Raw genomic sequence first — 26,577 nt, 5'->3', positions numbered from 1 at the left:
CAGATAGCGGTGTAAATGTTTACACGTTTACAGAGATAGCGGTGTAGATATTTCCAGGTTTATACAGATAGCAGTGTAGATATTTCCACGTTTATACAGATTGTGCTGTAGATATTTCCACATTTGTAGAGATAGCATTGTAGATATTTCCATGTTTATACAGTTAGCGGTGTAGATCTTTCCACATTTATACTTATAACGGTGTAGATATTTCCAGGTTTAATGAGATAGCGGTGTAGATGTTCCCACGTTTATAGAGATTGCGGTGTAGATATTTCCATGTTCATAGAGATAGCGGTGTAGATATTTCCATGTTTATAGAGATAGCGGTGTGGGTATTTCCATGTTTCTAGAGACAGCGGTGTAGATATTTCCATGTTTATAGAGGTAGCGGTGTAGATATTTCCATGTTTCCAGAGACAGTGATGTAGATATTTGCATGTTTATAGAGATAGCATTGTAGATATTTCCATGTTTTGGGAGACAGTGGTGTAAATATTTCCATGTTTATACAGATACAAGTGTAGATATTTCCATGTTTATGGAGACTGCGGTGTAGCTATTTCCATGTTTATACAGATAGCGGTGTTGATATTTCCTTGCTTGTAGAGACAGCAGTGTAGATATTTCCGTGTTTAAAGAAATAGCGGTGTAGTTATTTCCATGTTTATAGAGATAGCAGGGTAGATACTTCCATGTTTATATAGATTGCTGTTTACATATTTCCATGTTTATACAGATAGCGGTGTAAATATTTCCATGTTTATACAGATAGTGGTGTGGATATTTCCGTGTTTATAGAGACCGCGGTGTAAATAGTTCCATGTTTATACAGATATCATTGTAATTGTTTACACATTTACAGAGATAGCGGTGTAGATATTTCCATGTTTACACAGAAAGCGGTGTTGATATTTCCACGTTTACAGAGATTTTATGAAAAGTTATTTTATGTAGACGAAACAAGCTTTTGGCGTACCTATCTTATGGCATTTTTTACATTGAGAGTGTTAAAAATACCCCTACCCTAACCAAAACCCTGACAAATAGAGCCAGGGAAGGCCATGCAAAAAAGGATTCTTGGGCTTGTATGCCTGATAACAAAAACTTATCACAGAAGACTGCAAAAAACACAATCTTGCACAAAGCCCAGTGCAACTTTGCACACAACAATGCTTCTGAAGGATATTTGCCCAACAACTGCCTGTCCAACCTGGGCCTGGCATCACCTTTGTTATTGATCTTTGTAGCCAAGGATAATCATTTCCAAATGATCATATAATCTTCCTCATTTTTTCTTTTGTCTTCCTTTACCTCCGTGAATATGCATATAGTTTACTCTGGCTTGCCTGTGTCTATTGCAAGGCTCTGTTTCCAAACGAATATCTTTTTCTTGTGAAGAGCCTCTCTCTGTTTGTTATTTAAGTTGATAAGAGAAATGTGAACATTTGACAGCTCAGGTAAAAGGCCTTAGTCTACAGTGAATCTTTTTTGCACCCTTAGATGCTTACTTCCACTACAACTTGCAGGTGGGCCTTGAAAAGTTCTTGGAATAAGTTTGAGCTTTGGTCTTCTCCGATTCATTTAGCATAGATTCTCAAAATGTGGTCCCTGGACCCACAGCATCAGCATCACCTGGAGATTGTTAGAAATGCAAACCATTGGGCCTCATTCCAGACCCTCACCTGGAAACTCTAGGGGCATGGCCAGACCCTCTGTAGCTGAACAAGCCATCCAGGTGGTTTTGATGCAGCTAAAGTTCTGGAAAAACTAATGTAGCCCCATTTGGAAAACTTGGCTCTAGAGGCCTCCCTAGCTGGTAAGCTGCTAGCATTTTTTGTTTGTTTGTTTGTTTGTTTTGATACAGGGTCTTGCTCTGTTGACCAGACCGTGACCTCCTGGGTTCAAGCGAGGACTCAGCCTCCTGAGTAGCCGGGACTACAGGTATGTGCCACCACCATGCCCAACTACTTTTTGTATTTTTTTTTTTTGTAGGGATGGGGTTTTAGTGCAGGCTAGTCTCAAACTCCTGGACTCAAGCAATCTGCCCACTTTGGCCTCACGAAGTTCTGGGATTATAGGCATGAGCCACCACTCCTGGCCCAAAGTTCATATTTTAACTACTAACCTAAATTATTTTAAAAACAAAAGTCTCCTTGGACTCAAACCAGGTCAGAGTGACATGATCATGTGCCTGTTTTGTGCAGGGTGAAGTGAGATTATTATCTAGGAAATAGCTGAAATGTCCTGAGGGTGACAAAGAGGAGCTGTGTTTTCAGCCAAATATCAGAACCAGGGACACTGCCTGCCGCCGAACCCCAGCGGGCACCCCTACTTTGTGTTTATCTGTGGTGGCTACGCTTGCCCACCTGGGTGGGAGCCCCGAGAATGACTCCAGACTTTTCCAGGGACTGCATGCCAGGGTATTTTTACAATTTATGTGTAGTCTTTGTTCTGGTGGAAAAGTTATTTTATGAAGATGAAACAAGCAATTGGGGTACCTACCTTATGGCATTTTTTACATTGAGAGTGTTAAAAATACCCCTACCCTAACCAAAACCCTGACAAATAGAGCCAGGGAAGGCCATGCAAAAAAGGATTCTTGGGCTTGTATGCCTGATAACAAAAACTTATCACAGAAGACTGCAAAAAACACAATCTTGCACAAAGCCCAGTGCAACTTTGCACACAACAATGCTTCTGAAGGATATTTGCCCAACAACTGCCTGTCCAAACTGGGCCTGGCATCACCTTTGTTATTGATCTTTGTAGCCAAGGATAATAATTTCTAAATGATCATATAATCTTCCTCATTTTTTCTTTTGTCTTCCTTTACCTCCATGAATATGCATATAGTTTACTCTGGCTTGCCTATTTCTATTGCAAGGCTCTGTTTCCAAACGAATATCTTTTTCTTGTGGAGAGCCTGTCTCTGTTTGTTATTTAGGTTGATAAGAGAAACGTGAACATTTGACAGCTCAGGTAAAAGGCCTTAATCTACAGTGAAACTTTTTTGCACCCTTAGATATTTACTTCCACTACAACTTGCAGGTGGGCCTTGAAAAGTTCTTGGAATAAGTTTGAGCTTTGGTCTTCTCCGATTCATTTAGCATAGATTCTCAAAATGTGGTCCCTGGACCCACAGCATCTGCATCACCTGGAGATTGTTAGAAATGCAAACCATCGGGCCTCATTCCAGACCCTCAGCTGGAAACTCTAGGGACATGGCCAGACCCTCTGTAGCTGAACAAGCCATCCAGGTGGTTTTGATGCAGCTAAAGTTCTGGAACAACTAATGTAGCCCCATTTGGAAAACTTGTCTCTACAGGCCTCCCTAGCTGCTAAGCTGCTAGCATTTTTTGTTTGCTTGTTTGTTTATTTTGATACAGGGTCTTGCTCTGTTGACCAGACCGTGACCTCCTGGGTTCAAGCGAGGACTCAGCCTCCTGAGTAGCTGGGACTACAGGTATGTGCCACCACCATGCCCAACTACATTTTGTATTTTTTTTTTTGTAGGGATGGGGTTTTAGCCCAGGCTAATCTCAAACTCCTGGACTCAAGCAATCTGCCCAATTTGGCCTCATGAACTGCTGGGATTCTAGGCATGAGCCACTGTGCCCGGCCCTGCCAGCTTTGTATAAGCTGAGGAGTTTTTAAAAATACCTTCACTCAGGGCAAACCCCAGACACTTAAGTCAGATTCTCTGGGAGGTGAAGCCCAGGCACTGGTATTTTTAAAGTCTCTACAGATGGTTCTAATGTGCTGCTAAGTTAGAGAACCGCTGATCTAGACCAGGCCTTTTCAAACTTAATGTGCACGTGAATTACCTGGACCTTGTTAAAATGCAGATTCAGTCTGCATAGGCCTGGGGTGGAGCCTGAGCTTCTGCATTTTTAACAAGTCTCTAGAGGATGCTGCTGCATCTGGGCTGCTAACTACACTTGGAGATAGGAGGTTCTGGAGAGCAGAGGAAAGAGCATGAACCATAACCTAGGGGCTGGTAGTCCTGACTTCCGAGCCCAGGTTTGCCTTTATGTGGCTGGCAACTTGCTTGGACTCCTACCTCAATTCTTTGGGCCCAAGGTTTGTCCTGCCTCAGAAGGATGTCAAGAAAATTGAGTGAGTAATGCAGAATTGTTTCTTAAAGTGTGTGCAGATGCTCCATGAATTTAGAGAGTATGTGGATGCACATTAGTAAATTTTAATAGTTGTGAACATGTTGTTATGAGTACTTAGAACAAGTAATAATGGCTTTTGATGTATAGTAGTAAGAAAGCTTCCTTTTAAAAGGCATCTATTTAAGTTTCAAAAGTGGGGCTATTTAAAAATATATGAAATAAATAATAGTAGAGGTAATTGACAGAGCAAAATTAGGAAGGCAGGGTGAGAATGACTCAAGTTTGGGAAATGCTGAGAAAGCAGATGCCCAAGGGCTATGAAATCTTAAAAAAATAGGTAGCACTTGATTTTGATTGGCTGAATGAGATGATGTGTTTGATCATTTATGGGGTTGGCATTTGGCAACATGCACTGGGTGGCTGGGATCACTGTATATTAAAAAATATTTGAGTCTCTACTTTGCACTAGATACTCTTTTAGTCTCTTTGAAAAGGGATTGGGGGGCAGGCAGGATAAAAACAAATCATTTATGCCCACAAGAAAATTGCAGGAAGATAAAAGTCATGAAATAAACTCTATGCTTCTAATTTAATATTTTTTTATGGATTATGAGAAAAAAGTTTTGCTCACTATCAGCTAGGAAAGCTGTCTTAGCACAACCATTCATTCTTGCACAAATCAAAATCAAGACGAGCCAGATTTAATTTAATATTTTTTCAAAGATTATGAGAAAAAAGTTCTAATTTAATTTTTTTATAGATTATGAGAAAATAGTTTCGCTCTCTATCAGCTAGGAAAGCTGTCTTAGCACAACCATTCATTCTTGCACAAATCAAAATCAAGATGAGCCAGAAGGCTCCATTCTGACAGCTTCTAATGGAGAAGCTACATTTACTGGACATGGGGAAAGTTGCTGGGCTCTAAAGACTGTGCTCATTTCTTGAACTAGATAAATGATCTTGGTGTAGCATAATACCAAAACTTCTTGTCGCAGCCTGTAAGGATAGAACTCAATCAGCCTGAAAAGGAAGTCAGTGACTCCGACTCAACACAGGAATGTTCTGTGATTCCTAAAGAGGGATGTAGGAGTGTGGCACAATTCAACCACAGTCTGTGGCCCTGTGCCTCTGCCTTGACATGAGTGGGATTTCCCAGCTGGTCATTTTCTTCTTATCTAAGACATTGGGAACAAATTACTTGACCTCCTCTGGGCTTCAGTACTCCCACTCATCAAATTAGAGGACTGGGCAGACGCTAGGCTCTCTTTAGGCATCATATTTTAGTTTCTGTGATTTTAAATTTGAGAACGGGTGTCTAAGGGAGAATACATAGGGGAGGGGGAAAGGCTTATTAAAAGTGTAGTTAGACACTGAATGTTTAAGAATTGCATTTTGTAATAATACCTTTACCTAATCAGGACTGACAATCTTACCTGATGACAGCACCTGGAGGAATGGCTGCATTCAAAAATAAAAATGAAATAAAACAAGACCTTATTTGAACTTAGCAATAATGCTGATTCCTCTTTTTGATTTGAGGAGGTTATAGCTGTTGTAAATGCTTGAATTGGGTCTGCCCAGGCAAAACGGAGTCAAGAGTCCATGTCTGATGAATTTTAACAATGTAGACAATAGAAAGGGTTGCTTAAACTGCCCCTCTTTTACCAAAACACATTTACAAATGAAAGAACAACACTTCCATTTTTTAAAAACATTTTTTGAGATGAAGTCTTCCTTTGTCACCCAGAGTGGAGTGCAGTGGTGCGATCTTGGCTCACTGCAAACTTTGCCTCCCGGGTTCAAGTGATTCTCCTGCCTCATCCTCCCGAGTAGCTGCGACTACAGGCGCCCACCACCATTCCTAGCTAATTTTTGTATTTTTAGTAGAGACAGGGTTTCACCATGTTGGCCAGGCTGGTCTCGAACTCCTGACCCCAGGTGATCCGCCGACCTCGGCCTCTGAAAGTGCTGGGATTACAGGCGTGAGCCAACACGTGTGGCCAAAAAATTTCCATTTTTAATTGCAGGGTCTGGGGAATTAAAATGCATCCGTAATTTCTTGCATCTCTCCGCTCGGGCTTGCATGAATGCAGAGGGATGGGGAGGACTTCTTGAGGCAAGCATCCCCCTCTTGTCGCCTGCCATCTGGAGAGAGAGGGCTGTGATTTATCTCACTTTAATCAGGAAGGACCCGATGTGTGGATGGAGAGGTCTGACAGCTTTGTTGCTCCATGTGGGAAAGAAACGGACAGAGTGAATTTGTGTATGATCCCTAAGGAGAAAGCGTCTTTGTGCTCTATTTCTTTTTGACCTGGAGCCCCTGAAAGCAAGCCAGTTACAAGTTGAAATAGGCCGTTTCTAAAGTGTGATTTTGTTTGTGTATGAGCCTTGATTACAAAGGGGAAAAAAACCCCGCTTAATTTACATACACCACATGTAGTGCAGGATCCCCTGGGCTGTCTTTTCAGGTATCAGGAAACTTTGATGAAAGTCGCTTGTCTCATCTAGGAGTCATTTCATATTGTTTAGCAGAGCCTGGTATTAACATTTCCTTCCAACTGTTTACTGGAATCTGTGTGTTCCCTTCAAGTGATGCATACCAGGTGCACAGGCTTCCTGCCACTGTCATCCTAATCTTTCCGTGCAGACAGGAGCAGAGGGGAGAGCGCTGAGCCAGGCCCCAGCTTGCTTTTCTTTCCTGACACAGCCAGGCTCCGCTGCACTTCTCAGCTCTTGCTCTAGGTGGTGCTGTTTGACCATTTTCTTCATGTGACCCTCCACTCGGTAATATAAATTCATTCGGAGGATGACCTGATATCAAAAAAAAATCCTTTTGATTAGTAGAATCAACTTGTTTCTTCACACGATACTCTTCCCACTGAGACACATGGAGACAATTCTGACTCCAGGTTTGCAACCTTGAGATTTCTCTCAGATGCAATAAAAAAAACAAAAAAGCATTTTGAGTGGCACAGTGATGCCTAGTGCATGATCATGTTTGTCTGCTCAAACATTAAAGGGAAACTTGTGGGTTTGAGGATGCCCAGCAGCACGACAGCTGCCAATGTAAATGAGCCGTATAGAGAGAGAGGGGGCGGGAGGGGACTACAAACTTCAGAATATGAGCTGATCGTTTATAAGTTTAAAAAAAAAAAAAGTCAAAAGGGAGCCCAGGATGGTGCATGAAAGAGGAGAAAGGAAGATTTTCCTTGCAGCTAATCAGGAGAGTTCATAAGGGCTGATTACATGAGTGGAAGCCTTAAGTTCTTTTTTTAAAAAAATGTGAAAATTTGCATGTATGTATGTATGTATGAATGTATGTATGTATGTATGTATAGCTTCGTGTATTACCATTATTATTGCAATCAGCAAATGGATTTACTTCCTTTATCTCATGGGCTCCTTCCCACTCACTTCTGGCAGCACATTTTCCTTTCTCCTTCATCCCAGAACACCAAAGAACAGATGCGCTTCCTAACCCTGGCTCCAGGGGACTTTATACAATGTAAACAGTGCACCTCTAACGTGGTTCACCGCTTAGAGAACGTGTGTCCCATTTTAAAACTGTGACTACTTTATATGTTGCAGTGCTTATTTTAATAAGAGACATTGGACTTGTGACTTATTTTTCATGGAGGAGTGAGCTTAATGGTTGAAAGTAAGCGATAAACGTGTTTTTCCTCTGATGCCATCAGCCAAGATCCTATGGCAATAGTAAGAGGATGACACTGGGCTGGCACCCCCTCCATAACATATTTGGACCATGTTTTTCCCCCAGAATTCACATGCAATAGCTTTGGTTTGGTAAGAGAGAGATGGTGTACTTGGTTTCCTTCTGTCACACTTTTGGTGAAATGAATTAGATTTTTAAATCAGGAAACTCAGCGAGATGAGTTAGATTTTTACACAAGAGCAGTGGAGGACTTCCAGCTGTTTGGGTGAATGATACGGAAATATCTTGCTAAATCAGGGTCTGGTGGAATGCTGCTCCCCTGGCAGTCTCCTCTTCACAGGGAGCAATCTGTGGGTTGCTTATAGAACAGAGCGAACAGGAGGCATAACATGGTCTTGCACATGGGAAGACCCGGTGTTCAGATGTTTGTCATTAGGAACTGGGTGTGGGCTTTTTCAAGTTAAACTGAAGCAGCAGTTCTATTAGGAAGAGGCTTCCAGATCAGCATCTTCTGTTTCTGGATACTCTCCCTTTGAAAAGCCAGATTTCAGCAAAAAGCTTTGCTAATGGTGAAATTGCACAACTGAAACCCTATGGGATCAATGGGAAACATGGAGAAAGAGGTGGTTATATCATGTACTTCAACAGTTTATTTAGAGGCTGTTGACGTTAGAATAACAAGCCAAGACAAACAAAAATACTCATTTTGGATGAAAATATTGTCTTTTCATGTTATTATAGATAGCTGAGTCCTAAGACTTCTACAGAAACACATTTTCCTAATGAGTGGCTGATTTTTCTGGTTGTGTAAGTAATATCCAAATTATTGTACAAAGTTTTGGCTCAGGAGCAAACATTGTATTGCATATTGAGCTAATCACTTGCCCTTTCTAAGGTAAGCCCTTACCTCTGCTTTCCCTTCATCTTGTCATTTCTGTTTGTTGGGTACAGGTTTCCTGTTGGTTCTTTCTGTTGGCTCTGATGTAACATGAATGAAGTTCTTAACATCCTTTCAGACATAAACACAACTTAGCTCATTGTTTCTGAGTTCATATAGAGGTTTTATTGCCCCTGAGACTTTCGTGTCAGACAGCTGGATGTTGCTGTGTTCAAGGCTCTATATGTTGATTTTGTATCCTACAACTTTACTGATTTCACCTATCAGTTCAGTTCTAACAGTTTTCAAATTGTATTTATTTGTTTTTGTTTTTTAAATATTGTATGTTTCATTTTAGAGTCAGGAGGGTAGATGTACAGGTTTCTTAAACAGGTATATTGCATGGTGCTGAGGTTTGGGCTTCTAATGATCCCACCACCCAAGCAGTGAGCATAGTAATCGATAGGTAGTTTTTCAACCCTTGCTCCCACCATCCTTCCCTCCCACCTTTGGAGTCCCCCAGTGTCTATTGTTCCCTTCTTTGTGTTGAGTTCTAACTTTTTTTAGTGAAGTTTGTAGGGTTTTCTATATAAAACAAGATCATGCCGTCAGTAGAGACAGTTTCACTTCTTCCTTTCCTATTAGGATGCCTTTTATTTCTTTCTTTTGCCTAATTACCCTGAGAAGTGGTGTCTGTGGGCATCCTTGTCTTGTTCCTGATGGTAGAGGAAAAGTTTCAACTTTTCACCATTGATTATGGTGTTAGCTATGGGTTTGTCATATATGGCCTTTATTTTGATGGGATACAGTCCCTCAATACGTGATCTGTTGGGTGTTTTTTTTCACCATGAAAGGGTTTCGAATTTTGTCAAAAGCTTTTTCTATATCTATTGTGATGGCCATATAGTTTCTATCCTTTATTTTTCTAATATGGTATATTATATGTATTGATTTGCTTATGTTGAACCATGACATGATCATGGTGAATGATTCTTTCAATGTGCTATTGTATTTGGTTTGCTAGGATTTCGTTGAGGATTTTTGCATCTTTGTAGATCAAGGATATTGGCCTGTCATTTTCCTTTCTTGTAGTGTTCTTGTCTGGCTTTGGAATCAGGGTAATGCTGGCCCTGTAAGATGAGTTTGGAAGTATTCCCTCCACTTCAGGTTTTTGGAAGAGTTTGAGAAGGACTGGTATTAGTTCTTCTTAAAATATTTGGTAGAATTAATCTGGGAAGCCATCTGGTTTTGGGTTTTTCATTGATAGGAGACATTTTCTTACTGATTCAACCTCCTTGCTTGCTATTAGTCTGTTCAGATTTTTAAATTTCTTCATGAGTCAATCTTGGTAGGTTTTATGTGTCTGGGAATTTATCCATTTCTTCTAGATGATCCAATTAGTTAGTGTGTAATTATACCTAGCAGTTTCTTAGGATCCTTTGTATTTCTGTGATATTGGCTATGATGTTTCATCTTTCATTTCTGATTTTATGCTCTATTGAAAACATGAGGCATAGCAGGTAGGGGGCACTGGTCAGGACTTGGGGTATAAACTGGCAGATGTTAAGGTGGGTGATTCTGGTTAACTCAGAAACTCCGAAGTCCCGTGTGGAACAATTAACTGCCTGTACTCACCTAGTAATGTATATCCTTGGTCAAAAAAGATCCAGCTGAGAATGTTGGATGAAGGGACCAAATCAATATTCATCATTATATTGAAAACAAGTCAGATTGGCTGTGGTCTTTTGACAGCAGGTCAGTGGCTGAGTCTATTTGAACAAAGTTAGGGCAGGTTCAAGGGAGAATCCTGAGATCGGTATTCTTTGTTCCATACAAACTTGCCTTTCAGTTTCTTCTCCCCATGCCTCCAGGATGTCCCTGCACAGCCCGTAGGGCCCCCTCCTTCAATACCTTGCCTTACGAAGGGGAGAAAATGAGTTTTCCAATGTTAGCATATATTTAGCCTTCCAAAAGTTTCTATTTCTATTTTAGGGGAGCTCTAGGAAAACAGCAGATTACTCTAAATCCCCAGGTAAAAATCTGAAATGGTGGAATTTCCTATGACCAGGAGACATATTTTGGGGCAAGTGGGCTTTTCACAATCACTTGGACATGAAGGCATCTGCTTCTTCTATGCCTAAAATAGTCCTTCAATTTAGTAGTTTAATTCCTCTTCCTCTTTTTCAAATTTCAAGACAATACATGTAGTGACTGAACAATTTGGATCCAAGTTTCACTATTTAACTGCCAGTGTGACCTTGGGCGAGTCACTTAATCTTTTCAAGGCTCAATTTCATCATGTAAAGTAGAAGTACAAACAATCCCTGACTTAGAATATTTTGACTTATGATTTTTCAACTTTAAGATAGTTTGAAAGCAATACACATTCAGCAGAAGCTGTAACTGTTTTCCACTTCCAGTACAGTATTCATTATATTACATGAGATATTCAAAGCCCACTTTATTATAAAATGGGCTTTCTGTTAGATGATTTTGCCTAACTGTAGGTTAATGTGAGTGTTTAAGGTAGGCCGAGCTAAGCTATGATGTTTAGTAGGTTAAGTGTATTAAATGCATTTTCAGCTTACAATATTTTCATAAGTTTATTGGAATATAACCCCATTGTAAATTGAGGGGTATTTGTAATAATGATATCTCTTCAAGGAGACTTTGTGAGCCTCTCATAGGAAAATGCATACACAGATGCATATAAATATATAATCTTTCTTTTCCATACATATGATATTCTTTAAGGATATTCAAAAATCTGGAAACAGTTGCCTCCAGGGAGATAAATGGTAGTGGGTTGGGAAACTTTTAACTGTATACGCTTTTGTACCTTTTGCATTTTGAATCAGATGAATGTATAATCTACATAAAATATTAAGATTAAAACATCACCGAATAACTTATCAGGAGTTTGGTGAACATAAGGGAAGGCCACCTATGGTGGCTGTATTTTATTCAGTGTTGGTCACTGTTGGGCACTTCATAGAGCTGATTTCATTTCATCCTCACAAGTGCCATTAGAGGAAGGGGCCCCAGAGGGATTCATGGTTAGAATAGCAGAGTAGGAGCATTTGGCAGCTATATTCTGTGTAGGTGATAACTTTAAAGATATTTTTGTTATAAAATGTTTCAAACATACAAAAAATATAGAGAAGCAGTTTTCTATAGTTATTAAATATTCTTAATGGGTAGTCACAGAAATTATCATCCAAAGTGGGATATTCTTGAGAGAAAAAGGAGGTTCTATTTATAATTATGGTGGGATAACAAACTTAAGATGAACAGCTCTGGACAAACTGGGTTGTATGGTCCCTGGAAAACAAGGATTACTGTAAATGTGAGTCCCGCCTTGTGCTTCTCTCTGTCCCACCAAGAAAATATGATCTTGATACAGATGTTCATTGTGTCAAGGCAACCATGGCAACCATGATCTAGATACACTGTTCAAGTTTTATGCTGATCCTACCTAGGTATGTCTCAGGAACTTTCCAGAGTTTCCTTTGAGTGCTTCTAAATTTTGCATAAATGGTATGTTGTCCCTTGTCTCTTTTTAAAACCAATAAGCCATTTTCCCTTCTTTTCCTGGAAAATTAAAGGAACAAAGACCAGGAAATAACAACGTATTAGCTAAGGTTCTGTTGATTGAAAGCAACAGAACCTAATTCTGGCTAGCTTAAACCATGCTAGGATTTAATGAAGAATACTGCAGAATCTTAGATATCTTATGACTGGGAAAGAGGAGGTTCAGGCAGTTCCTGGGATGTCAGCAACAGGTAGCTGTCAATTAACTGCCCCCACACCACCCACTGCTGCCGTCATCAATATAGCACACCACGATGGCTCCCAGCCTCTGTACGTCTGGGTTCCGGTGTTCAAATTCTAGAGACAGCAAGAGAAATCCCATTGAGTCAGGGATCCTTCCCTGGGTCACATTCCCTGCATATGGTCAGAAATGCAGGATTATGTACTAAAGACACAGCTAAAGAGGACCCACTTCACCGTTTTGGGACCATTTGCAGGGGAGGCAAAATTATGAGCTACTCACTTAAAGAGGTGATAACCATAATTTCGCAGGAAAAAAAAAATTGGAGAAGAGAAGGATAACACTATCCTACGGTTTCTTCTGAAAATGGACGAAGGGAACAGCATTTCCATTTGGAAATTCTCTCCTGGCATTTCAATATTTATGGATTCTGAATTCTGAGAAAAATCAGTTGAGAAATTAGGAAAATGGGAAGGAACATTCTAATTTTCCTGTGAAAATTACAGCTTAATAGTCAGTATAGAGAACTTACTGGCTTGAAGAAATGCACTGACTTCAAGTCAAGCAAGATGAGGAAGCACTGACATGTGGAGATGAAAGTTAAGGTGAACAGGACAGGAGCAGTAAAGGAGCCTCAGTCAGACTTTCTTGTATCTGTTGCTGTGTTACAAGTGTGTGTTCATGGCCTTGTCCACTGCTAACAGTGAACCATTTCTGCAAATAAATATTAATGTGTTCATAGGCATAGTATATGTTTTACAAATCCTATGAGAGGTTTTCTAAGAAATGCCAAGTTTTAGAAACAAAATATGCCCTTAAATCGGCCATTTTGACAGTTGCTTCTTTCTAGTGCTATTCATCTTGCCAGGAGATCAGAATGTTATGTTATTTAAATGGTATTGGAGGGGATGATTGATGCCTTGTTTAACAATGTCATGTAAACAACGATTAAAGCATTAAGTATTTGTGGTGTTACCTTTCAATCTTTAAAGGACTTTTCTTTAGCATTTATTTTGTGATAATATTCATTTCTTTTTAATGTTTTCTCTATTAATGCTATTGGATTTTATAATCTTGTTACAATATGTTGGCTCCTAATAATAAGAAATCATCATTTGTTATCATATCTTTTAAAAACAGAAGACTACTAAAACTTTTCATATAATCCTGTTACAGAAAAAAACGACTATTTGCTTGTTATTATAGTCACTTATTATTTTTCAAAAACTTGTAAGTGAAGTGTTAGGAAAATCATATGAATTTGGGAATTCCCAAGCATTCTCAGAAATTCTATTTCCTTGTTCCCAAATCCCAATGATTAATATCTGCCAGGAGTCGGAAAACAGTGAAAGGAAGTAACATCCTATGTTGGATACCTGGTAGGGTTAGTGAAGAAACGTTATTGCTGAGCTCTGTGTTACGCTCACGAATGATGCCATTGAGGAAGTCACGCTTGTTGAAAGGAACGCAGATACACAAAGAGTTTTGCTGCTGTCTGTTGGATAAGAACCCCCTGGTCGATTTCAGCTCCTACTGCAAGTTACAAAAATCAATCCAATGATAAATGAAAAGTGCCCAGTGTGCTGGGAAATAACTTATTTTTTGGCTTCAGAGGAAATTTTAGAAACAGTGCCAAGTGAAACGTAAAAACAAACTACGAAGACGTTCATGAATTTCCCTCTGAAGCTGACAGCCGTATTTTAGCAGATGGAACTCCTACTATTAGCCCAACTCTTGGGTTGAAACAGTGTGTCCAGGAAACCCTATGTTAAAATGCAATGTGTTGGGGATATTGTTCCTCTATTTGCTTGAGTTAATTTTCAAATTAGTGTACTCTTGCTTAGCTGTGCTCTGAGGGAATGAACAAAAGATTGGTAAACTCTGATGGAGAACACTGGTCAGGCAGGGCACATAGAATCCCTGGGGATGGTGGTTCCTGGCAAATGGGGGAGGAGGCCCTGAGCCAGGCTTGGGCTGGGCTGGAGGAACATGAAGATGGGATCTACTCACAACCCCCAAAACTGAGGGGTCCTGGTAACACATTATTTCACCCTCAGCCATGCAAATTCATTATTTTTATGGATAAAATAGCTTTAAAAAACTAATTTACATTGAAATGTTAAAATATTTATATAGAGATTAGAAATATTTATATAGAGATTACTGGGAATCCCCTCCTAAAGCCCAAACATAAAAACTACCAAAAAAAGAAATTCCGTGTAGGCTAAGATTGCAAATGACTGATGGAATGTAATTTAAATTAAACATGGAAAATATATTTCCTCTTTAATAAAGATCTAAATTCTATTCTTTTTAGGAGCCTTCAGAAATGAAATTCAACTATTAAAAAAAGTATAGAGAAGCCTTTAGAAAAGAAACTTTTCTTTTGCTGTATTATATATTAAAGAACTTTGATGAGAATAGTTCTAAAGTGTTTAATACTCGATTCCACTGATGTTTCTAGGTATTGTGGGGAACACCTAGAAATTAAATCTTCATCTTTGGCAGATCAGAGGCCTATTATTTTTAGGTAAAACAATTAAAATCTGCTTTTAATAAATCACAAATTTTGCAAGTTAGCCATTAATAGTAAGTGCTTTTCAAAGTTTGGCCCAATACATGAAAAAGCCAGAAAAACATACCTGCATTAGTTTTGCCCATCACCTTCTTATGCTGGCCTCAGGAGATTTATTAACAGCATTCAATATTTTAGGTAGGCTGGATGTGGTGGCTCATGCATGTAATCCCAGCACTTTGGGAGGCTGAGGTGGGAGGATGGCTTGAGACCAGGAGTTCAAGACCAGCCTGGTCAACCTAGTGAGCCCCTCGGTCTCTCTGAAAAGAAAAAAAAATTAGGTATCCTGTGGCTACCTCCAAAAACAAACTCCAGAGGAACTGAATTTTCTTTTTTATTTCATGTGTTGGGATAATGGCTTCTTTTGCAGTTACTTACGAAGAATATAAGGGTCAGTAAAAATATTTTTTCATCCTTAATAACATGAATTCTCTAATTTGTGTGTGATATAATGCTAGATATTGTGCCAAAAGTGTTACATAGACATAATCCATGCCCATTTTCAAAGATAATACTAATATAGAGAATAAGAATCATTATTATTGTAGTAATTATTATTTTAGTAATAGTAGTAATAATCAAAACAATTACATCAAACACTTATTAAACCCTTATTATGTGATAGGTACTGTGTAAGCAATTTCCACATATTAGCTCCTTAAATGTGATCACTAACCCCATGAGGTAGGTAGCATTATGTCCATTTTATAGATGCAGAAACTGAGCTTTGAAGAGGGAAACAACTTGCCCAAGGCCATGCAGGCAGTCATTGATAAGGGTGGGGAGCGAGAAGTTGAAGTCTGAGATGTGAGTTCACAGACACGAGTACACAAACACGTACAAGATACTCGTATGACATGTGGGGTAGCTTGAAATATGGAATTGACTTTCCCCAGCACAAGAAAGTGTTTGGACAGATTTCAAAGGGATCTAACACTTCCTCAGAGGACTGCCCTACGACATTTTTCCGTGTGCTTTTCTGCCTCTTGTCCTATACTTTTGGCATTTCTTCTGCTCTTAGAGGCAATGAGTCAACAGCATATTTTTAGCACCTCCTGTGTGCATAGAAGTGGCCCCTGACTCAATGGGAGTGTATAACTACCATGGGCCAAATCAGTGTGCTTTCCTGTTAGCCAGGGCATTATAGAAGAACACGCTCCCCTGATTCCAACAGAACTTGCTGCCACTCTGATGTCTTCATTGTAAGGCCTCTAAATGAATGTTCAAGAAATTCATGTTAAAGGCACGTGTCATATGTGTAACTTGTAAACATTTGTGTACTTGTCTCTGTGTCCTTACACTTCAGGCTTCAACTCTTGTTTTTACCTTTATCAATGACTACCTGTGTGCTGTGTGGCTTTGGACCAATTGCTCACCCCCTCTAAAGCTCAGTTTCTGCATCTGTAAAATGGATATAATGCCATATATACATAGATATAGATATACATACACCAATATATATACACACATATATATGTGTGTATACATATATATACACACATATATATGTGTGTATATACATACATATATATGTGTGTATATACATATATATATATAATATACAAACTGAAATATATAGTTATATAAATATTTCAGTTTAAGTTTCAAAAATCACTGGAGGGTATTTTTATAATACCCTTCAGCAATTTTACCTGCTGCCTTTGCACATTCTGGTGAATTTCTAAATGGAAGTCTGATAGAGATTAATCTTTTAATGCATCATAAATAAAAAAGAAAATCACAGAATGATGTAGCTGGAGAGGACCCTGGGGATCTAGTGTTTCATGAAAGATTAATGTCCTTGATCTGTTTGTAAGTGTTTTGGAAAAATCTTCCATGGTCAAATAAAACTTGGCAATGTTGGATTAAAGTTAAATAGGTTTTTTTTTTTCCTGCAGAACTTCATAGTCTTTAATATGCTAATATGTTTTGTGAATCTACAAGGAATGAAGTGTTTCAATGCTTATTTTACCCAGATTCTCATTTTGGGACAGGCTGGTCAAGCTGAGTCAGCTAGTATATTCTCTAGATGGAGATGATGGCTGATGCCTTTTTGAGAGCAAGAGAGTCCCCAGGGGAAGCAAGGGTATATCAGTTGCTCCATTTCATGCCAAGGATCCTCAGTCTTTAGAGGCTCAGAGAAGGCTGAAAGGCTACTCTAGGCTATCAGGGCTACCATTCATTGTGACCCATGCTACAGAGAAGCTTTGAGCTCAGTGCAAAGGAGTGACCAGCCCTTGAGAATCAGGAAAATTTATTTATTCCTGACCTAGTCCACTGAGGACATACAAGGAATGGGGCAGGGGAGTGTCACCAGCTATGGTTACAAGCTAGTCTGATTCTCTTTCATTAAGAAAACTGGTCCCTGTGAGTTTAGATTGGGAAGCACCAGGTTAAAAAATTTTTAGGCCAGGAGTGGTGGCCACTGTACACCAGCCTGGGTGACAGAGTGAGAATCTGTCTTAAAAAAAAAAAAAAGTTAAGTGATGTCTTCTGTTGAGGACCTCTCAGAACTTTTAATATGAAAGTGTGCATTGTGAAGAATGGGAGTAGAGTATACAGGAGTTTTAAAAGCTACTTGGTCATGAAACTCTTGCTTTGTGCAGGATTCGAGGGGCACTAACATTCTGAGGAAAATATTTTGGGAAACATTGATCTAATCCCAACTTCTCATTTTACCAGCAAACAACTGTGGGGCCCTCTAAGTTTCCTTTCTCCATCATTGTGACAAATTCATTGGAATTAATTCAATTAAACCTGGGGTCAGCTTTGAAGAGATTTATTTAGCAGGTAAATCTGTTTTGTACATTTTGAGGGAGTTCTGAGTTTCCATAGTCAAAAACCACAGATCAATTTAACCAACCTTTATGGAATATCACCTATGGCCCAAAGACCCTTTAGCTACAGAGATGGTCTACAAAAATATAAAGTGTAATTCCTGCAATACAGGAGATTAGTAATAATGGTAAATATAATGATGATGATACCATGAATAGCTAACATTTATTGAATGCCTTTCTATTAGTCAGGCACTTTACTAAGTATTTTAATCCTCCCAACAATTTATGAGGTAGGGATTATAATAATTCCCATCTTATAGTGAGGACACTGAGGTTAGGAAATTATCCTAGCCTAAATGTTAAGTATAAGCATGAATAGAAAGGTGTTATCAGCCTATAAGACATTCCTTTATGAGTGATACAAAGTCCTATATAAACTCAGAGAAAAGAAAAGTGGTTTTAGAAATCCTTGATCAGTGAGTGTGAAGCATGTGGTGGCCCGGTTACTGTTTGGTTGCCCATCTCTCCTCCCTCTGGGGATCAGCACCCCCTTACTTTGGAATAATTGTTTTCCATTTCACTGTAAGGTTCTTTCTGGCTATGTGATGGGGCACATTGCCTCAAACTAGCCCTGTTCCAGTCTTTGAGAACCTTGAAATTGGAACCAAGGGAAGAGGATTGCCTCTTGAATGGTAATTCTCTAAAATCTAGTCTGAGGTGCTGGTGCCTAATCCCTGGGTCTGTGGAAGGAGCTGGGCTGTGAGAGGGGAGAATGATGTTGATGTCAAGAGAGAGGCAGGTGCTAGGAGCGGAGAGATGGAGGCCTGGAGGGTTTCAGGGCTTCTCTGAGGCTTAGGGTTTGGATCATTGTCTTCGTTACTGCAACAAAGGATTTACCATACCTGCTCTTCTGGGAATGAAACTGTCGTGCTTTGCAAAATAAAGTGTCATTAGAAAGAGATCTTAAAAACCCCACACCATAGACAGGTGCATAGATCCGTAGAAGTGTTAAAGTTCTGTCTGTTGGATGCTAAGCCAAGACTCTTAAGTATGTTCTAAAGAGAAACTGGTGTGTGTAGGCTGTGCACTCCCAGGGAGATAAAAAGTTAGGAACTTTATGGGTTGGGCTTGGTGGCTCCCACCTGTAATCCCAGCACTGTGGGAGGCTAAAGTGGGCAGATTGATTGAGCTGAGGAGTTTGAGACCAGCCTAGGCAACATGGTGAAACCCCATGTCTACAAAAACTACAAAAATTAGCTGGGCGTGGTGGAATGTACCTTTAGGCGGGAGGATCGCTTGAGCCCAAGAGGGAGAGGGTGCAGTGAGCCATGATTGTGCCACTGCACTCCACCTGGGTGACAGGAACTTTATGGGGAATGGGATCTTGGAGACTGAGTAGAGACTAGAGGAAAAAAAAAAAAATTACGTCCCCAACTGGCCACACTATTCTTTTAAAAAAAATGTTAATTGACAAATTAAAATTGTATGTATTTACGGAGGTATAATGTGATGTTATGATATATGTATACATTGTGGAATAATTAAATCCAGAGAATTAATAGATTCATCACCTCAAAACGTATCTTTTTTGTGGTGAGAACATTTGAAATTTATTGTCTTAGCAATTTTGAAATACACAATACTTCATTGTTAACTACAGTCACCATGCTGTGCTGTAGATCTCAACAAAATGTATTCTTCCTGTCTCAACTACAACATTGTACTCTTTGACAACATTTCCCCATTCCTCTCACCCCCTCCAAAAACACCCATTCTGTATGTTGAAGAGAATGGCTAAAAAGTCCCAGCAGGTTTCAACTGACGGCTTCAGTGGTTGTCCCATCACACTTCAATGTTATTAATAGAAAGGGGAGGGGCCATACATAATTCGGACAGGCGGAAAGTACCATTGTAACCACTTTCCTGACTTCACAGAAAAAGTCCTCTTGTTTTCATCTGTAAAATGGGAACTGCGTGAATACCATTCTTCTTTTCTTCAGCCTCCAAAGAAAAAACAGATGCAAAGCCTTTTATCAATTGCAAAACAGTATACAATGTGTGTTATTACTCACAGTTGTCTTACTGTGACCAAACACTTTATAAGCCTGCGGCAAGTCAGCCTTACTCTCAGGAAGTGGACAATATTTGGGGAAGGAGAAGCAGCAGGATCTTTCAGGACAGTAGCCTTGGTGGGTCCAAAAATTCCTTGAGTGAAATGGGAGACAAAACTTTCTTCCTGCTTTGGGGTTTATCCTGTTAGTCTTTTCTCTCTTCACTCCTATTTTCTATGGAGAATTTCCTGGTTTTGGAGTTTGGGTGCGTTTTATGGAGAGGAGGCAGAACATCTTTAGCTCCAGCAGAATGAAAGGATACATGCAAAGGAACCTAGCACAGTATGTGGTACCCAGTTCCCCTTTAACTTGGCTTTATTCATTCACTCCTGGTAGGGCATTAGTAAGGGATTTAGCCCCCTCCTATTGAAAACGATTAATTCAGGGAAGAGTTCAGGCAGTGTGGACAGATACAGTGTAGGCCAAGCCTGTTTCTAAGGCAGGAGCTGGGTAGGGAGGGTGAGAAGGGCGAGAAGAATAGGGAAATATGTGTCGTCTGTGTTGCTGCTGTTGCAACCACCACAACAAACAAACAAGTGAGAAAAAAAAAAAGAATTGTCCATACCGGAAAGTATGCTGTTTTGGAGGAGGCTGGAGAAAGTGTGGATGGCTCGAGTGGGTCCTGTTGGATTGAAGTCTGACAGTGGTGATACCCTTCAACAAATGGTCGCGGTGGGAGGGTACACACACACACACACACACCCCACACGCAGCGCCCAGCCTCCGATTTCAGCGCTGGCAGGAGATAACCATTCTTAGCTCGCCTTTCCAGGGTTATTTTTGGCTGAGGCTGTTCGCTGATGGCAAAAGGTTTCAGCCCCCTCCCAAATCCCTCCCCGTGCTTGTTCTAAAGAGAAAGTGGTGCGTGTAGGCTGCGCACTCCCAGGGAGACAGGGAGACGGGCCTGGTGCTGGAGAGGAACCCAGACTCTGCCCAAAGTCTCGCCGCCTGCCTGCTGTTTTCTGGCGGATGGTGTGCCCCGGAGGGCGGCGATCGCGCGTGAAGGCTGGGGCCAGGCGCAGGTGCAGGCGTCACCGGGGTCGGGCTAGCAGGCCCTGGAATCAGGCTTTTGGGACACCCCGAAAGTGAGTCCAACTTGGGGAGGAACTGAGGGCATCTCGGGTGGTCTGGCAGCGGAGAAGGTGGGCGGGAGGAAACTTTACAGGAAGGCAGAAGCAATCTCCACCGAGGGAGTCAGCGAGGGGCCGCGCGGAGAGGAGTGGCGGGCAGTCCCCAGGCGGGAGGGCGCAGGGCGCAGGGTGCCGACCTGCCGGAGAGGGGGCCCGGGCGTGAGGCCGAGTCCCGGCGCGAGGCCAGGCTGGCGGAGGCACCCGGCAGGCTGCAGATTCCCTCCGGCCCCAGGAGCCGCAGCAGGACCGGCCAGGAGGCGCCACGGAGGGGAGCCCCATCCCGGTGCTGACAGTGCCCACCGTGCCCTATGAGGACCGGCGGCTGGCCGGCGGCGGGGTTCTGCGGCGACCTACCGTCCTCTTCGAGGGCCAGCGCAACTACCTGCCCAAATTCATCCAGAGCGTGCTGTCGTCCATCGACCTGCGCGACCCTCGGGGCTGCACCACGGTGGTGGGAAGCGACGGCAGGTACTTTAGCAGGACGGCCATTGAGATCGTGGTGCAGATGGCCGCGGCCAATGGGGTGAGTGTCCAGATGCCCCTCGCTTCCCGCCTCGCCGCCGCCATGCCCTCTCCTAGCCCTTGTCCCCCTGCTGCCTCCGGGCCCAGCTGGGAGGCCCCTGCCCGGCCCCAGCTTTGCTTCCTCACTCCCGCGTCCTCACCCTCCAGCGCCCCACTCCCGCCGCGCTCGCAGCCTCCCCGGCGCACCCCGGACACTGGGTTCTATTAGTACCCACCGCCTCCAAAAGCCTTGAGGGGTGTCCGTCGTTCCTGGAGCCACTCCGGTCGCCCTGGACTCTTTTCCGACTCTGCACACATCCCGCACCTGCTCATTTTTCTTTCGGACATTCTCTTACCCGGCCCTGTAGATTCCAAGGCAGCTCCCAGTTTTCCATATTGTTCCCAACGTGTTCACTGCCCACAGTCCCCACACAAACTTCTTTCCCAGGCTCACAACATAGTCCCTCTGCCCCGTGCCCTTTTTGCAATAATCTGCCAGTCCCCTAAGTCTTAGCTCTGCCTATTTAACAGTAGTGGTGTCTCAGAACACACACACACACACACACACACACGATCCCTGACATATTTGGCAAGAGTAGGCCCTGAAGGTTTTTAATATTTTGGTTCTTTAACCCAGTGGAATTACTGAATAATTTATTTATTTAGGGTAGGGATGGAGTGGATCCATTTGATGCTAAACAGCCTGAGCTTGCAGTTCCCAGGGGGCATATCTCTAAATGGTCTGAAATGAGATTTGCAGTGGTTTTCTTAATGCAATTCCCAACTTCTCTCCAAATGCCTTTTGACATTTGACAACATTTCATGCCTCTTCCCCTTTCACTTTTCATCCTTGTTTTCTCTCCCTTCTCCCACGACCTCGGTAGTCTTCTGCAATCCAGATTCTCAGACTTCGGGTTTTTCTCCCTCTGCCCCTTTCCTCTCTGTCCTATAACTAGAAGCACCTTTTGGCATAGACCCGTATCCCAGTTTCCTCTTTCCCAGGTCCAGCAGCATCTCAAGGACATCTACAAGAGGGTTACCTAACTTCAGGGGTCTCTGAATGATATGTGGGAAACATCGTCTAAAAAAGTAATTTTATCCTTATTCATGCAACCAGACCCACACTCATAGAACTTTTCTTTAAGGGGAGTGTCTTGCAGATGTATAAATGAGTGTTAACATCTTTAAAAGCGAAACTGAACAATTCCCTGGCATTTGAATTCCCTCCTTCCTTCCCAACCCTCTCCTTTTCATTTTCTCATTTATTATTAAAAACATTTTTAAAGGATCTCCATGCTTCATATTTACCTACTATAATTCCTCCTTCTCGGTGTTGCAGGGATGGGGAAAGAGGATTTTTTAAAAAACACAATAAAAAGCAATTGGGAGAAACAGGGCCAGTGGTGTTGGGGTGGGTAGTGGAATTGTGATTTTTGACTCCAGTAGACAATGATGCTGGATATATGGGGTTTGATTTCTCTCTGGCTCCTCACTTGAGATTGATGAAGTTTGGCTAGAATCAGGGAGTTGAAGAGAGGTTGACAAATGGTCTTTCACCCTTCTCTGACAGGCTGTTCCTGTGGAGTGATGGAGAATAATGAGCCTTGGGAGAGCTATGGGAGCTCTCATACTCCTTCCCGAGCCAATTTCTTAGGGAGTGAGAGAAACATGGCCTGTCCAATATTTGTTGTGGGTCAGGATATTTTTGAAGCTACGGTTGTTGATTTGCATGGGAAAATTATTATGTCTTATTATTTCTTGTCCCACTTTACCATCAGGGCTCCTCAGCTACTTACTTCAATGGGTCTTCCATGACAAACACAGTTTATTAACTCTAAGAGTGGAATTTATTTTAACAGATAATTAGCATAGGTCAATATATATTAAAATAGAGTCAAATTAAACCTACTAGCTGTTATAAAGGACAGATGACAAAATCCACATAGAAGCATCGACTCTGAAATAATCTGAAAGTACTACTTCTAAGAGGGGCGGGCATGGGTGAAGGGAATGGTGGACATGTTTCAAAATTTCAAACACCAACTTTAACCAATCGTTTCCTCATTTTGTTCACCTTCTTGGGGGCTTATGCTAAAGTGAAGTGAATAGCCATAAGGCTGGCTTCAGGAGAAAGGTGGTCTAAAAGAACTGGATAATTATAAGCAAAATTGGTCTCGAATGATTGAAAATTGATGAGAATGTGCTTGTCTCCTGATTTGGCATCCTGAGTTAGACTCAGGAATACTGAACATGGATCCCAAAGGCTTTGGTCTTTTTTGATATCCTATTGGATAATCATAAGCAGGCTAGAAAAATAGGAAACTAGAATTTATTCTCTTTGAACTGACAAATCTGACCAGTGGGCTGCATTCTCTATATCTGAAACATCTTGGTTTTGATTGAAAAAGTTAATTTTACAAAGCAATTTTCTTTTTTTAAATTAAATTTCATTTTTTTTTGAGACAGGGTCTCACTTTGTTGCCCAGGCTGGAGTACAATGGTACAGTCTTGGCTCACTGTAGACTTGACCTCCCCAGATTCAGGTGATCTTCCCACCTCAGCCTCCTGAGTAGCTGGGGCTATAGGTGCACGCCACTACGCACAGCTGATTTTTGTGTTTTTACTACTCATAGGGTTTCTCTGTGTTGCCCAGTCTAGTCTCAAACTCCTGATCTCAAGAGATCTGTCTGCCTTGGCCTCCTAAAGTGTAATGAACCACCATGCCCAGCCTACAAAGCAATGTCCTAGGAAAAACTACAGTTACTCTTTGATTATGTAATTGCTGGAGAAGAAAAGCATGGCATTTCTAAAATGATGAACTATATTACTTATATTTTAATATCTCATAAAGTTTGAAGTAGACATTTCAAATATAAACATGTATAAAAATTTTTATAAATTAAAAATATAAAATCAAAAACATTTTACAATTATTTTATTATAAAATTATTATAGAATCAAAAACATTATAAATTTAAACAACTTTTTAAAAAATTTATTTTGGGATTTCCCATGGAGTGATGGAGAATAATGAGCCTTGGGAGAGCTATGGCAGCTCTCATACTCCTTCCTGGGCCAACTTTTTTAGGAAATGGGAGAAATATACCCTGTTCAATGTTTATTGTGGGTCAGGATATTTTTGAAGCTATAGTTGTTGATTTGCTTCAAACTTTAAAAAAATTATTATAAAATTATGGGATGTAAAAAAATTTATTATAAAACTTTGAAATTTTCAAACTTTCAGAAAAGCAGAGAGATGAGATTAATGGCACTCACAGGCAAGCATAGAACATAGATTGTAAACATTTTGCTATATTTGTATCATGACTATTTTTTGCTTGTGTTCGAAAGTATATTAAAGAAAATGATATTTTACCCCTAAATTCTTTAGTACAGATTTCTAAAAAAATAAGAACATTTTCCTGTATAGTTACAAAATCATCTTTTCAAACAAAATAAAAAATGGCTTTTTTATATCATTTATTACCCAGTCCACATTCAGATTTCCTCAATTATTATGAAATGTCCTTTTATTTTTTGAGACAAAGTCTTGCTCTTTCACACAGCCTGAAGTGCAGTGAAACAATCATAGCTCATTGCAGCCTCAAACTCCTGGGCTCAAGTGATCTTCCTGCCTCAGCTTCCTGAGTAGCTAGGACTATAGGTGCACACCACCATGCCCAGCTAATTTATTGTTTTTGTAGAGATGGAGGTCTTACTACGTTGCCCAGGCTGGTCTCAAACTCCTGGCCTCAAGTGATCATTCCAGCTTGGTCTCCCTGAAATATCTTTTGTGGCTGCTTTTTTCAAATTAGTTTCTTCTAATCAAGGGACACACATTGCATTTGATTATTTAGCTCAAGACTTTTTTAACCTGGAAAATACCCATACTCTTTGTTTATGTATTTATTTAGTGAAATTGACTTGTTGAAAAACTAGTCAGTTGTCCTGTAGAATATTTCCCCTTCTGGAATTTTCTGGTTGCTTTTTATGGTGTCATTTAACTTTTCACTCTGTTTTTTCCTGGTTAACTGGAAGTTAGTTCTAAAGGCTTTTAGGCCTGCCATAACAAAATACCAAAAACTGGATGATTTATAAAGAACAGAAATTTATTTCTCAGAGTCCTAGAGGCTAGCAAGTTTAAGATCAAGGAGCATGTGGTTTTGATATCTGGTTAGGACCAACTTTCCGGTTCATAGATTGGCCTTCTTGCTGGGCCCTCACATAGTGGGAGAGACTAGCTAGCTCTCTGGGGCCTCTTTTATAAGGGCACTAATTCCAATCATGAAGCCTCTGTCCTTATGATCTAATGACCCCCTAAAGGCCCCACCTTTTAATACCAGCACCTTTGGTGTTAGGATGTCAACATATTAATTTTGGGAAGACATACACGTTCAGCCCATTGCAAGGTTTAGATAGATTCAGGTTCAACTTCTTTTTTAAAGACTATTTCATAGGCAATAATGTGTATTCACATCCCATCATTAGTGATGGTGAGATGATCGCAAGATTAGGGTGATCACTGTCTATCTCCTCTGCTATATTCCCCCTTGGGTCAAGCCAGTAGTCTGTGACGTGAACTTTGTACCATGTGTATATTCAGTTATATTCTGTATCAATAGTTACTTGATTGTTTTAGCATTTATTAATGATCCTTGCTTGAGTTGATTATTTCATTAGGGGTTTCAAAATGGTGAATTTCTAATTCTCTAATTCTATCTACATGTTTTAGCTGGCATTTTTCTATAAGCAGACCATTTTCTTCACAACTGGGTTATTTGGCTACCCTGAAACTTAGTTCCTTCCGGGAAGGCAGAACATATGTTTATTTCTGTCTTTTAAAAATTACTGGTGTTTGGAGTGAAGATTAGGTGAGCTAACTACCTCCACAGGTGACAAATGAATTTTGTTTTGTCTCACTTTTGCTTTTTTGAATATCACTGTGGCTGATTGGATTTTTATATTTAATTTGAATGGATTAGGGAATAAATGAGAAGATAGGTTTTATCTGTTTCTGTAGTTTTTATGTGGCTGTGTGAA

This window comes from Pan paniscus, chromosome 12 (genome assembly GCF_029289425.2).
Source record: "Pan paniscus chromosome 12, NHGRI_mPanPan1-v2.0_pri, whole genome shotgun sequence".
NCBI classification, from domain to species: Eukaryota; Metazoa; Chordata; class Mammalia; order Primates; family Hominidae; genus Pan; species Pan paniscus.
The sequence above is the reverse complement of the archived record's forward strand: the minus strand, read 5'-3'. Positions refer to the sequence as shown.